This window comes from Dasypus novemcinctus, chromosome 4 (genome assembly GCF_030445035.2).
Source record: "Dasypus novemcinctus isolate mDasNov1 chromosome 4, mDasNov1.1.hap2, whole genome shotgun sequence".
Lineage (NCBI taxonomy): Eukaryota > Metazoa > Chordata > Mammalia > Cingulata > Dasypodidae > Dasypus > Dasypus novemcinctus.
In genome coordinates, this window is record NC_080676.1 from 105,935,767 (window position 1) to 105,951,712 (window position 15,946).

Here is a 15,946-nt window from a genome sequence, read left to right on the forward strand (position 1 = left end):
GGTGGAGATTCACATAATAACCAAAGGAACATCAAATTCATATCCTGGAGAGTTCTGAGACATTCTCTAATGGGACAGTAAGAACACCCTTAGTACAGAGGGAGTGACTAGTGAAGGAAGATGTACCATTAATGGGCCCTTGATTGTGAGAACTGTATGTAGAAACTTTACTTTTGAAGTTGAAACTAAGCACATTATCATAAGGTTCTTAAGTGGGAGAAAGTGTAAACTACATGGTAAGCTATAATCCACGCTTAGTGGCAATGTTCCAAGATGTGCTCATCATTGTGGCAAATGTACTGCACTAATGAACAATGTTGTTGATGTGGGAAATGTGAGAAGGCTAGGGAGTGGAGCATATGAGAGTCCCCTATATTTTTTGTGTAACATTTATGTGACATAAGTTTCTTTAAAATAATTTTTTAAAAATATATTAAAAATCACTAAAGACATAAGTTGGTTGAAAGTGAAAAGATGGAAAAATATATCACACAACTAGTTACTAAAACATTTGCTGCTATACTGACAGCAAAGGTGACTTCACATCAAAAGCTGTTATGAGAGAAAAAATTTTTATTATATACTAATATAGGGGGCAATTCAACAGAAATATGTGACAATTATATATGCATATACACTTAGGAGCAGAGCCCAAAATATATGTAGCAAATATTGACAGATTTCAAGAGAGAAATGACAGTTCTATATTACTAGTAGGGAATGTCTATAAGCCCCTGTTAATAATACCTATAACATATACAGAAATGATCAATAAGGAAATAGAAGACTGGAACCATAATCTAAACAAAAGAGCCCTAAGAGACAAATTTGGAACACTTCAGCCAGCAGCTGAGGTATACACATTCTTCTCTAGTGCACATGAGACATTCTCCAGGATAGATGTATATATTAAGTCACAAAACAACTCTCACTAAATTAAAATATATATATATATATATATATATATAAATCATAAATGCATCCCTTTGACCACAATGGATTGAAACTAAATGTCAATAAGTGAGGAAGAAATGGAAAATTCACAAATATTTACATATTAACACACACTTAACAAAAAAGTTGAAAAGGAAGTTAAGAGGGAATTTAGGAAATATCATGGTGTGAATGAAAATGAGAACAAAGCATGCAAAAACTTATGGGATACAGCAAGAGAGCAGTGAGCGGGAAATTTATATCTCTAAGTGGCAACTATAAAAGAGAAGAAATAGTACAAATCAGAGAACTAGGTTCAACACTAAAGGAACTATTTTAAAAAAAGAGCAAACTCAACCCAAAGGAAGAAGAAGGAAGAACATAACAAAGATTAGAGTGGAATAGATGAAATAGAGAAAAAAAAATATACACACACACACACACATATACACATACATACAAACATACATATATATATATATCGGTAGATATAACTTAAAAACTAAGTGTTCTATGAAAAGGGCAATCAAATTGAAAGCTCTTAGCTAAAGTGATGAAGACAGGAGACAAAATAAAGTAAGAAATGAAAAGGGGATATTAATGCTGACCATATAGAAATAAAAGGCTCTATAAGAGGTCATTATGGACAACTGCACACAAACAGGAAGCACAGATGAAATGGATGTATTTCTAGAAACAAACATCCTGCATACACTCACTCAAGAAGTAATAGAAGACCTGAAGAAATCAATAGCTACTGAGGAGATAGATCCAAACTGAAAAATGTCCCAACAGAGAAACTGTTAGGCTGGATAGCTTCAAAAGAGAATTTTAGTTCCTGAGTGTGATGGAGATGGACTCAGATGTGACCTTTCTACACGTCTCTTCTGTAACTTTTACTGAATCTGTGGTTGGCACTGGGGTTGGTGTATACTCAGGAGACTTGAATCTTTGGACTGGCCATGTGCCAGCTGGGCCCTGAGCCTCAGCAGAGTTGTAATTCCTACTCTCCAGTTTATTGGTCTTACCCAGATCAGCAAACAGGGAGGTGAAAATAGTCAACCACCACACCAGTAAATCACAAGTGCCTACAACTGCAAGCAGGAGAATCACATCCATCAACCATGTGGGATCTAAGTGCCCTCTCGAAATAGAGGTAGAGTGGACATCACCATCCTAGGGTCCACAGGATGGAGGAATAAAATATTGATTAGAGAGGACTTACTAGTATTCTACTATAGAACAACTGTGAACTAGCAATGGAAGAAATTCTAGCATTGATGTGGGGAAAGTTACCATGGTAGTTGCTGAGGGCAGGGAGAGGGAAGAAGAGAAGTGATTTGGGGGCATTTTCGGGACTTGGAGTGGTCCTACATGGTGGTGCAGTGACAGATTCTGGATATTCTATGTCCTGCCATAGCCCATGAATGTACTGGGGGAGAGTGTAAACTACAATGTAAACTGTAATCCATGTGGCTCAGCATGTTCCAAAATGCATTCACCAAATGCAATGAATGTGCCAAAATGATAGGGGAGGTTGTTGATGGAGGAAGAGTGGGATTGGGGTGGGGTATGGAGTATATAGGAATCTCTTACAACTTTTAATGTAATTTTTTTTGTGATCTATGTATCTTTAAAACAAAAGGCAATTAAATAAAAATAAATGAAGAGATAAAAAGAATTTTATGAAACATTTTCAAAATTAACACCAATCATGGTCATGCACAAACCCTTTCAAAATAGTGAAAAAAGGGGGAACACTATCTAATTCATTTGTGAAGCCAACAACACCCTCATACAAAGGCAGATAATGACATCAAAAGAAAAGAAAATTGCAGACGCACATATCTTATGAATATAGTTGCAAAAATACTGAAAAAAATAGTAGCAAACGAGGAGCATTATACAGCAAAAGAAAGAATTATACACCATAATCAAGTGACATTTATCCCAGGTATTCAGAAGTAGCTCTTTATAAGAAATCTATTAACTAATACACCACATTAACAGAATGAAGGGGGAAAAAACAAACATGATCATTTCAACTAATGTAGAAAGGCATTTGACAAAATTCATCATTGTTTCTTGAGATAAACATTTATAAAAATAGGAATAGAGGGAAACATCCTAAACATGGTAAAGAAAATATATCAAAAACCAATTGCTAACATCCTACTTAATGGTTAAACACCAAAAGCTTTCCCTCTTAAGATCAAGAAAAAGATAAAGATCACTACTATCTATAATCTTATTTAACATTGTACCAGAGTTTCTTGCCAGTACAATGATGCAAGAAAAAATATATAATTCATCCAAATTGGAAAGAAAGAAGTAAAACTTTCCCTATGTAGAGATGATATGATTTTATATACAGAATAATCCTGAAAAATCAATAGCATAACTACTAGAACAATAAGTGCATTTAGCAACGTGGTGGGGTACAATATCAATATCCCAACCCATAGTGATTCTATTCTCTAATAATGAACAATTGGAAGAAGTAGATTTAAAAACCCATTTACTATGGCAACTAAAGGAATAAATAAATCTAACCAAGGATATAAAGGCGTGTACACAGAAAACTGAAAAATATTGCTAAAAGAAATTAAAGAAGACTTAAATAAATGAAAAGACATTCCATGCTCATGGATTGGAAGATGAAATATTAAGATGTCAATTTTTTCCAAAGTGATGTAGAGATTCAAGTCATTCTCAAACAAAATTGTAAGTCTTCTTTGTAAAAATAGATGTCAATCATTCAATTTACATGGAAATGTATAAATATAAATATAGATTAAATATAGATATAAATGGCTCTGAATACTGTTATCTTGAAAATAACAACGTTGGACAACCCACACTTTCTAATCTTAAAACTTATTGCAAAGCCACAGTAATTAAAACGACATGATACTGGCACAAGGACAGACATATAGAGCAATGGAATAGAATTGAGAGCTCAGAAATCAACCCTCATGTTTATGGTCAACTGAATTTTGACAAGGGTGCAAAGACAAATCAATTGAGAAAGAACAGTCTCTTCAACAAATGGTACTAAATAAACTGGGTTTTCATATGCAAAATAGTGAAAGTGGATCCCTACCTCATACCATTTACAAAAATCAACTCAAAACGGATCAAAGTCTTAAATATAAAACCCATAACTATTACACTAATAGAAAAAAATATAGAAAGAAGCATCTTCAGAACCTTGTGTTAGGTAATCGTTTCTTAGACTAAACATCCAAAACATAAGCAACAAAAGATACACAGATAAATCGACTTCATCAGAAACAAAACAGCAAAAAGCAACAACAAACTTTTGTGCATCCAAGGATATTATCATGAACAGAAACTGCAGAAACATTGGGATAAAATACTGGAAACAACATATTGATGAAGGGATAATATTCGGAATATATAAAGAAATACTGGAGGAGGCAAGATGGCGGCTGAGTGAACTTCCCGGTTACTAGCTCCTGGAGGGAATCGGCTGGGAGGCGTCGGAGACTCCTTGGGACCGGGCCGTTTCGGGATTTTTCCTGGTCCCAAGGTGTTTAGACATCGATTTGGAGGGAAGGTAACAGAGAGGATCCATCCGTGAAATATACACGGAGATCCCAGCTACGTGTGGAGGATTCCCTCCTTGGGTAGGCAGAGCCGAGGCAGCTAGCACCGCGCCCAGCCCCGGCGGGCGGCGGCCAGGGTAGCCTAGCTGGGCCGCGGTGGGCAGCGGGCGGGGGATCCGAGCCACGCCGCGGTGGATGGCGGGTGGGAGAGCCGAGCCGCGCTGCGCCGCGGCGGGCAAGGGAGCCGAGCCCAGCCTAGCTGGGCCACGGTGGGCGGCGGGCGGGAGAGCCAAGCCGCGCTGTGCTGCCGCGGGCGGCAGGCAAGGGAGCCGAGCCCAGCCGAGCTGCGGCGGGCGCCGGGCGGCGGGCGGGCGGGAGAGCCGAGCCGCGCTGTGCCGCGGCGGGCGGCGGACAAGGGAGCGGAGCCAAGCCGAGCCTAGCCGTGCCGTGGTGGGCGGCGGGCGGGGAAGCCGAGCCGGGCCGAGCCCAGCTGAGCCGCGGAGGGCGAGGGGGCCGAGCCCAGCCGAGCTCAGTCGAGCCCAGCCGCGCCACGGAGGGCGGCGAGCAGGAGAGCCAAGACGCGCTGCGCCGTGGAGGGTGGCGGGCAGGGAAGCCGAGCCCAGCCGGGCCCAGGTGAGCCCAGCCGACCCGCGGCGGGTGAGGGAGCCGAGCCCAGACGAGCTTGGCCGAGCCCAGCCGCGCCGCGCCGGGCGGAAGAGCCGAGCTGCGCTGCGCCGCGGCAGGGGGCGGGTGGGAAAGCCGAGCCCAGCCGAGCCCAGCCGAGCCGCGACGGGCGGGGGACCCGAGCCCAGCCGAGCCTAGCCAAGCCCAGGCAAGCCCAGCCGAGCCGCGGAGGGCAGGGGACCGGAGCCCAGCCGAGCCCAGCCGAGCCCAGCCGAGCCTGGCGGCGGGGTTTCTGTTCTTTGTTTTTTGTTTTTTTTTTATTTTTTTTGTTTTTTTTTATTTTTTATTTTATTTTATTTTTGTTGTTGTTGTTGTTGTTGTTTTTAATCCTCTCTTTCCTGTCCCCAATATTCTTCTTATATTATTTTATCTTAACAATACAATAGGTCCTACAGGAAATACCTCACATTTGCTGGGTTTCCTCACCCTCCACTGCCTCATTTTTCTGTGAATAGATTTAGCCTATCTACACTATCCCCTTTCCCCTACAACTTGATATCCTACACCATCTGCTATCTCTCCTATATTCCATCTCCCTTTCTTTGATCTGCAAAGTGTCTAACTCTTAATTTCTAATACCTTTGTTTAGTTTTCCATCTGGTATTCGTCCCTGAAACTATTACCTTTCTTTTCTCTTTCCCTCCCTCACGTAAACAATAGCCTCTTAGTACGTACTACATTCCTCCCATATTCAGTCGTCTACCTCATTATAGGTACTTTCCTACTACTATAACTCTACACAATTTACATGATCTAACCTCCATCCTCCCAGAACTCATATTGTTGCTTTGTTAACATATATCACCAATACTACTACACACTTTTTCCTCCCTTACACAATTGCCTTTCCCCAGCACTAATACTTTCCTTTAAAGTGAGCTTAACTAGCAATAAGAAATTGGAATAAGAAGAACAAAGTGACAAAGAGAAGATATTACATTTACGCAAAAACAACAGCTAATTAATCTCCAGGACTAGACAAAGAAGCTAAGGAACTGATTAAACCCTTCAAGAAAAAATGTTGACAAGACAGCAACAAAAATCTACAAACCAAACCAGTAATCAGGAAAACATGGCTGAATCCAATCAGGAAGGGGGGCAGGACTTCGCACAAGCAATGAAAGATCTCAGATCATTTATCACCGACAAATTTGATGAAGTAATGAAAGAGGTTAACAGCATGAAGACAACACTTGGAGGGGAAATTGCAGACATGTGCAAAAAAATAACAGATATGATGGAAATGAACACCACAATTCAAGAAATCAAAAATACACTTGCAGCAAATATCAGCAGACTAGAAGAGGCAGAGCAGAGAATTAGTGATGTGGAAGACAGTGCATTGGAAATCAAACAGATAGTAGAAGTGGTCAATAAAAAGGTAGAAAAAATCCAGATAGGACTTAGGGACCTGAATGATAACGCAAAACGCTCAAACATACGTATTATAGGCATTCCAGAAGGAGAAGAGAAGGGAAAGGGGTTAGAAGGACTGTTGCAGGAAATAATGAATGAAAACTTCCCAAATCTACTGAAAGAGACAGATGTACATATCCAAGAAGCACAGCGCACTCCACTGGTCATAAATCCCAACAGGCCCACCCCAAGACATATACTTGTCAAATTATCCAATGCTCAAGACAAAGAAAAAATTCTAAAAGCAGCAAGAGAAAAGAAAACCATCACATACAAGGGAAACTCCATAAGATTAAGTGCTGATTTCTCATCTGAAACAATGGAGGCAAGAAGGCAGTGGTATGATATAGTCAAGGTACTAAAGGAAAAAAATTTCCAACCAAGAATACTCTATCCAGCTAAACTAGCATTCAAAAATGATGGAGAGTTCAAAATATTCACAGATAAACAGAAACTGAAAGAGTATATCAACAAGAAACCTCCCCTTCAAGAAATTCTTAAGGGAGTTCTGCAGGAAGAAAGGAAAAAACAGGACAGTCAGAGATGGAGGAGAGTGTAAAAGCAACAATAAAGACAAAAATAGAAGGGGAAAATAAAATAATACAAACAAAATATAACAAACACAAATCCAACCAAAATATGGCTACCATAAATAACTCTCTAAACGTAATAACACTGAATGTCAACGGACTAAACTCACCTATCAAAAGATTCAGACTGGGACACTGGATAAGGAAATACGACCCATCTATATGCTGTCTACAAGAAACACATCTTAGACCCAGAGACTCATGGAGGTTGAAAGTGAATGGCTGGAAAACAATCATACAAGCAAACAACAACCAAAAAAAGGCAGGAGTAGCTATATTAATATCAGACAAAATAGACTTTAAATGCGAAACAATTGTGAGAGACAAAGAAGGATACTATATTTTAGTGAAAGGGACAATCTGTCAAGAAGATCGAACAATCATAAATATTTATGCTCCTAACAAGGGCGCCTCTAAATATGTGAGGCAAACGCTGGAAAAACTAAGTGAAAGAATAGATGCATCTACAATTATAGTGGGGGATTTTAATACACCACTATCAACTCTGGACAGAACATCTCAAAAGAGAATCACTAAAGAAACAAAACATTTGAACAGTATATTAGAAGAGCTGGATCTAATAGACATATATAGATCATTACACCCAAACACAGCAGGATATACATTTTTCTCAAGCGCAAATGGAACATTCTCCAAGATTGACCATATGCTAGGCCACAAAGAAAGGCTTAATGAATTCAGAAAGATCGAAATCATGCAAAACAATATCTCTGACCACAGTGGAGTGAAGCTGGAAATTTGCAAGGGACAGAAACCCAGACTCCAAACTACAATTTGGAAATTAAACAGCACACTCTTAGAAAAACAGTGGGTCAAAGAGGAAATCTCAAAAGAAATCAATGACTACCTTGAAACAAATGATAATGATAACACAACATACCAAAATTTATGGGATGCAGCAAAAGCGGTACTGAGAGGGAAATTTATAGCCATAAATTCATATATCAAAAAAGAAGAAAGAGCAAAAATTGGAGAACTAACTGCACTTTTGACGGAATTAGAAAAACAACAACAAAGTAACCCAACAGGAAGAAGAAGGAAGGAAATAACAAAGATAAGAGCAGAACTAAATGAAATAGAAAATAAGAAAGCACTTGAAAAAATAAACAAGACCAAGAGCTGGTTTTTTGAGAAGATCAACAAAATTGACAAACCTTTAGCGAGACTAACAAAGAAAAAAAGAGAAAAGATGCAAATACACAAAATAAGAAATGAGAAAGGTGATATCACCACTGACCCCACAGAAATAAAGACTATCATAAGAGGATACTTTGTAAAACTATATTCCAACAAAAATGACAATTTAGAGGAAATGGACAAATTCCTAGAAACACATAAGCAGCCCATACTGACGAAAGAAGAAATTGATGATCTTAACAAACCAATCACAAGCAAAGAGATAGAATCAGTCATTAAAAATCTCCCAACTAAGAAGAGCCCAGGGCCAGATGGCTTCACAGGTAAATTCTACAAAACATTCCGGAAAGAACTAACACCAATCCTGTTGAAACTATTCCAAAAAATCGAAACAGAAGGAACACTGCCTAATTCCTTCTATGATGCCAACATTACCCTAGTACCAAAGCCAAACAAAGACACCACAAGAAAGGAAAATTACAGACCAATTTCTCTAATGAACCTAGACGCAAAAATACTTAACAAAATACTTGCTAATCATATTCAACAACACATTAAACAAATTATACACCATGACCAAGTGGGATTTATTCCAGGTATGCAAGGATGATTCAACATAAGAAAATCAATCAATGTAATACACCATATAAACAGATTGAGAGAAAAAAACCACATGATTATATCTATAGATGCAGAAAAGGCATTTGACAAAATACAGCACCCCTTCCTGATAAAAATACTCCAAAAGATCGGAATACAAGGAAACTTTTTGAACATGATAAAGAGTATATATGAAAAACCAAAAGCCAACATTGTTTATAATGGCGAAATCCTGAAATCCTTCCCTCTAAACTCAGGAACAAGACAAGGATGCCCATTGTCTCCTCTCCTATTTAACATTGTCTTGGAAGTACTGGCTCGAGCACTGAGACAAGAACCAGATATAAAAGGCATTCAAATTGGAAGGGAAGAAGTCAAAATTTCATTATTTGCAGATGACATGATCCTATATATAGAAAACCCTGAGAGATCTACAACAAAGCTCCTAGAACTCATAAATGAGTTTAGTAAAGTCGCAGGTTATAAGATCAATGCGCAAAAATCAGTAGCATTTCTATACACCAATAATGAGCAAGATCAGGAGGAAATCAAGAAACAAATACCATTCACAATAGTAAATAAAAAAATCAGATACTTAGGAATAAATTTAACTAAAGAGGTAAAAAACTTATACATTGAGAACTATACAAGATTGTTCAAGGAAATCAAAGAAGACCTAAATAAATTGAAGAATATTCCCTGTTCATGGATAGGAAGACTGAATATTATTAAGATGTCTATCCTACCAAAACTGATCTACACATTCAATGCAATCCCAATAAAAATCAACACAGCCTTCTTTAAGGAACTAGAAAAACTAACTATGAAATTTATTTGGAATAGAAAGAGGCCCCGAATAGCCAAAGACATATTGAAAAAGAAAAACGAAATAGGAGGAATCACACTTCCTGACTTCAAAACATACTACAAAGCTACAGTAGTGAAAACAGCATGGTACTGGCATAAGGAGAGACACACAGACCAATGGAATCGAATTGAAAGTTCAGATATAGAACCTCATGTATATAGCCATATAATATTCGATAAAGCCACCAAACCCTCTCAACTGGGAGAGAATGGCCTATTCAACAAATGGTGCCTGGAGAACTGGATAGCCATATGTAGAAGAATGAAAGAGGATTACCATCTCACACCTTATACAAAGATCAACTCAAGATGCATCAAAGACCTAAATATAAGAGCCAAGACCATAAAGACCTTAGAAAGCAGTGTAGGGAAACATCTACAGGACCTTGTAATAGGAAATGGCTTCATGAATATCACACCAAAAGCACGAGCAGCAAAAGAACAAATAGATAAATGGGACTACCTCAAAATTAAAGCCTTCTGCACCTCAAAGGAGTTTTTCAAGAAAGTAAAAAGGGAACCCACACAATGGGAGAAAATATTTGGCAACCATATATCTGATAAGAGACTTATAACTTGCATATATAAAGAACTCATATATCTTGAAAACAAAAAGATAAACAACCCATTTAAAAAATGGGAAAAAGACTTAAACAGACACTTCTCCAAAGAAGAAATACAAATGGCTAGAAAGCACATGAAAAAATGCTCCAAATCTCTAGCAATCAGGGAAATGCAAATCAAAACTACAATGAGATACCATCTTACTCCCATAAGATTGGCAGCCATGAAAAAAACAGTAGAATACAAATGCTGGAGAGGATGTGAAGAAAGGGGAACACTCATCCATTGCTGGTGGGAATGCAGAAGGATCCAACCATTCTGGAGGACAGTTTGGCGGTTTCTCAAAAAATTATCCATAGATTTGCCATATGACCCAGCAATACCACTGCTGGGTATATACCCATCAGATCTGAAAACAAGGACAAAAACCGATATATGTACACCAATATTCATAGCAGCATTGTTCACTATCGCCAAAAGTTGGAATCAATCCAAATGTCCATCAACAGATGAGTGGATCAATAAAATGTGGTATATACACACAATGGAATACTACTCAGCTGTAAGAACCAATACACTACAATCGCACGTGATAACATGGATGAACCTTGAGAATCTTATGTTGAGTGAAGCAACTCAGGCATTGAAGGACAAATACTATATGACCTCAATGATATGAAATAAGTTAACTGCCTCAGAGAGCTAGAGTCTGGAAAAGTGGCTTACAGGAAATCGGGGGGTGGAGGAAGGATGTGAGTTAATGTCTGCAGGGGTGGAATCTGTGATGAGCTGGCGGTAAGTATGAGCACAAAGAAGGGACAAAATGGGGGCAAGGGGTTACCTTCGGGTGGGGTTTTCTGGGTTTGAGGGGGGCTGGGGATGGGAAAAGGGGTAATATTGTCCAAGAAATAGGTGGGAGGGAGGGGCAACATACGAATATGGGAGAGTGTCAGAAGTTCGTTGAAAACTAAATGTTGAGTAAAACGTATCAAAGTATAAGTAGGAGGGTTACCTGGTTAGGACGCTCAGGGGGTATGGTCTGATGCGTGACGGACTCCGGAGGGAATAGCTGAAGGCTCATTTTGCCAAGGTGGGTTCTACCATTGGGTGGGGTGGACCTATATCCTGGGGAAGACTAATGCCGTTGAATAGAGAGAACTGTATCTCTCGTGAGAAAGGACGGCTCCCAGGGTATTAGATTGGCAGGCGTTGTGGGCCCTAAGGGGAGGGGAAAATGGATGTGGAATGGATGGAACAAAGGTAAATAAGGGGCAAAAGAGGAGTTATGTGAGAGTACACAAGGATGAATATAAAACAGCTAATATTACACCAAAAACATATAGGGGACGACAGACTAATAATGAAAACCATAAGACAAAACATAGGATAACTAAAAAATTTAGAAAACTGTATAGCCTAAAATATGGACCACATAGTAAGCACAAATGTCACCTTGTTTGAAAACTATAGTGTTGGAATCTGTACATCAGTTTCAGAAAATATGATATGAATAAGTTAAAAGATTATTGCTGTGCAAGGGAAAAGGTTTTATGGTGGATCTGGGGAAATACTGTATATTGTATATATGAATTTCAGTGATCTAAGACTCTTCTGAAGCTGACATTATGTTGGGATTCACTTTACGGGAAGTTTTGGATCACAGAGTGGTTCAACAATGGCAGCGGAGGAATACTGATATGGGATGTTATTGACAGGATATATATGGTTGACAGGGAGTTATACAGGGCATATGCCCAGGGTATATGGGAATGTCTATATATACTCATAGTGGAAACAAAAACAACAGCTGGGGGGGTACTGGGCTCCTGGCCGGGGGGTCACTGTTGTGGGCCCTGGGAGAGCAGCGGCAATCCTCCAGGTGCAACGACAAGAACCAGGAAGGAAGGAGGGCCCAACAGTGGGCTCGTGATACTAATGGTTACACTTTTGAGCCTATACACCTGCAATAAGAACAAGGCCTAGAGTAGCATTGTGCCTGGGGGTTTCCTCCTGACAGCCTGCATGTTACTCAAATGTGGCCACTCTCACAGCCAAACTCAGCATGTAGATGCGATGCATTCCCCCCAGCGTGGGACATGACACCCGGGGACGAGCCTCCCTGGCACCGAGGGATCACTACCACAAACCAGCTGAAGAAGCAACTAGAAAATGACCTTGAATTAAAGATTCAATGCGGAACAGCAGAATATACCTGTCTACATATAATGACATGACTTTGGGAAGCTGTTTGACCTAATGTAAGGGGGAAATGGAAAGGAGAAATGAGATTATAAGGCTGTGAGTCTCTAAAAAAGAGTCTGGAGGTTGTCAGAAGGAATACCCCTATGTACAACTGAACAGAGTCTAAGAGACAGATAAGGTAGATACAACCCCAGGTATTGGTTCTTTTGAGGGATAAAGAGACCCACGGGTTCTATGGTCATGGCAGAAGGGGTTCACTGCCATGACAGATAGCCCTTCTTTGGAGCTGGTGTTTCTGCGTGATGGAATTGGACTCAGAGGGGATCTCTTTTCACAAGACTTGCATGCTACTTTATTGGAATTGTAGTCGGTGCTGGGTTTAAGATATATGTAGGGGATTTGAATCTCTGGACTAATAATATGACACCCAGGCCCAGAGCCTCAACAGACTTCAGCTCCTACACTTTGATTTATTGGACTTACTCCACTCAGCTAACATGGAGTTGAAGAAGGTCAACCACCACAACATGGAGCCTAGAGTGTCTACAACTGGAAGCGGGAAGAGTGCATCCAGTACCCATATGGAATCTAAGCCCTCACTTGACATAGATGTGCAATGGACACAACCAATCCAATGTCCACAGAGAAAATGTGGAACGGGTGTGGGAACGGTAGCCATGGTGGCTGCTGGGTGTGGGGAACGGGAGGAAGAGATGAGATGTGGAGGCGTTTTGGGGACGTGGAGTTGTCCTGGATAGTGCTTCACGGACAATTACGGGACATTATAGATCCCCCCAGGGCCCACTGGATGGAACGTGAGAGAGTCTGGGCTATGATGTGGACCATTGACTATGGGGTGCAGTGATGCTCAGAGATGAACTTACCAGGTGCAATGGATGTGTCATGATGATGGGAGAGAGTGTTGCTGTGGGGGAAGTGGGGGGCGGGGGCGGTGGGGTTGAATGGGACCTCATATTTTTCATAATGTAATTTAAAAAAAAAAATAAATAAATAAATAAATAAAAGAAATACTACATCTCAACAAGAGTAGACAAATCCTATTGCAATAGAAAACTAAGCCCGAGGATGTGCCCGTAAAGCCCCTGAGCCCGCCACGATGAGAATGAGGGCGAGTACTGCGCCACCGGATCCAGCCTTAGGATGAAGGCCAGGCGGTGCCGGACTGGGACCTGGCTGACACAGTCCTCGCCGCTGCCCTCGCATCCGGAACCGAGATCCAGAGGGAGGAGCCGCTACGTCGTTCCAGAGGTGACAACGGCGCGTGCCTGGCATATTCGCCCCATAACGCTGGCCAAAGCGCGCGACTTGGGTAATTCAGCCTCGAGGAACAAAGCGCCATCTGGGGGCCTGCTGGCGGTTCCGGCGCCGAGTCTCCGGGTTCGCCTCGCGGGTTTGGACCGGTGGGTCTCTGCGGGCGAGTTCGGGGGTGGAGGGCGCACTGAGAAGCAGAAGCTGCAGCCGCGGCCCCCGCTCGGAGGGCCGAGCGGCTGGGGCATGGCATTGAGCCGCCGGCGCGCTTGGCTCAGCGTGCTGCTTGGGGTAGTGCTTGGCTTTGTGCTGGCCTGCGGCTTGTCCTTTCCCGCCCCTCCAGCTGAAGCGATCGGGTCCACAGCGCCCCGCGAGCCCCGCGGACTGCTGGCAGTGGCAGTGCCATGGGCGGTTTCCCAGGCCGGCCGCCCGCGCTGCGATGCGTGCGGGATGCAGCTCCAGGTGCCAGGCCAGGGCAGAATGGCGGCTACAGGACAAGACTTTTCCCGTTTTCAGAGTTATGACTTCCCATGAAAACCTGCAGACCCTCTAGGCCGCCGTACACAGGAAGTGTTGCGATGCAATTCCTAGGAGAATTGAATTATTTTCCAGTGAGGGCTCAGACACCTCAAAACACATCCCCATTGTGTGTCTCCTGGGCATGGTATTCTCCTACCTGCAGAAGAAGTCCTTTATGATGCTCAAGCATGAGCACTACCTAGCTAGGAATGGTTTCTGTGAGCAGATGACGACATCTATATCAAAGGCCAAATAGCTGAACTTCACGATTGCACAATAAAGTTCCACCTAGAAAATGTCCTGACGAACAAATAAGTAACAGCGAGATTCAAAAGAACATATGCAGCTGGGAATTCCTCTATTTATGACGTTTCAGACCTGCCAAAAAAAGGAGATTTTAGAATGGGGGCTTCTTACTAGAATATTTATACTCTGCTGCTAATGGTCGATTCTCTTGAAGAGGGATGGTCTCTGCCCAGAGAGAAGTATCTGATCAGTTTCATGCAGGTCATGGAAATGATCAAAGCCAACGCTAAGGCCAGAGGGCACATCATTGATTTTAAGGATATACAACACAACTCTCTTGGCATTAACCCCATGTATGGGGCTGAATGCATTCTGGACCTTCTGCTCCTCTATAAAAAGCACAAAGGCAAGAAGATGATGATTCTCCTGAGAGGGCATGCATATATAAAGCAGACCTTTAGAAGGACCCAGTTTGTGGAGCAGGAGGAACTGGATGCAAGAAACTGGCTAACAAAATTAACCAAGAATCTGGATCCATATTTTATCAAATTGCCTGAAAAAGCTTGTTTCATTTCAACTCCCTGGGTCAAAAACTGAGAACAGTGTACTTTCACTGGTGTTCTTTTTCTTTTCTGCCTTTTACAACTTGCACCAGAGGCTCTGGCACAATCTTTGCCACCTTCACTATTGATGTTGAGACTGTTCCTCTAGGTATACTGTATTCCCTAACAAGATTAGTAGTGCAAATACTCCTATCATTTTGCCTTTTTTTTTGCTCAATGGCGGTACAAAGTAATATTTTTTTTTGCTCAGTGCTATCACTGCTCATTTTTGTAGGAACAATGATGAGAAAAAAATGCAAAAAACTCAATATGACTACATATGCTAAGAAAAGACTGCAATGGAATGTGTACAGGGCAAAAGGTACCATGTGACTAACAAGTGGTCCTTTGTTTCTGAAGAAAAGAACAAGGAGTCAGGAGGCAACCGACAGCAACAAGTTCTAGTTTATACGTCAAGTACCAAAAGATTTCACATCAAAACTAGTCGAGTACCAGAGAAACAGCAAGATGGTGGCGGAGTAAGGAGCCCCTAGAGTCAGCTCTGGCTACAAGGCAGTTAACAAACACCCAGAGCTCTCTGGAGCTAGCTGAAGGACCTGTTTGGGGAATCCAGGAGGCCAGAAGAGCATCCTGCAAAGTCCTTGGAGGAGTGAAAGGAGGAGACTACCCATCTGCAGAGAAAACTCATCAATAGAGTGCTCCACACCATGGAGGCTGATGCCCATCCTCCACTGGAGGCATAGGCCAACTCAGGAGCTGTTCTGTG

At 41.5% G+C, this 15,946-nt stretch overlaps 1 pseudogene; it reads left to right on the forward strand.

The window, feature by feature from the left end:
* Window positions 1-13,744: 13,744 nt before the first annotated feature.
* On the forward strand, window positions 13,745-15,308 carry LOC131278352 (uncharacterized; annotated as a pseudogene).
* Window positions 15,309-15,946: the final 638 nt, after the last annotated feature.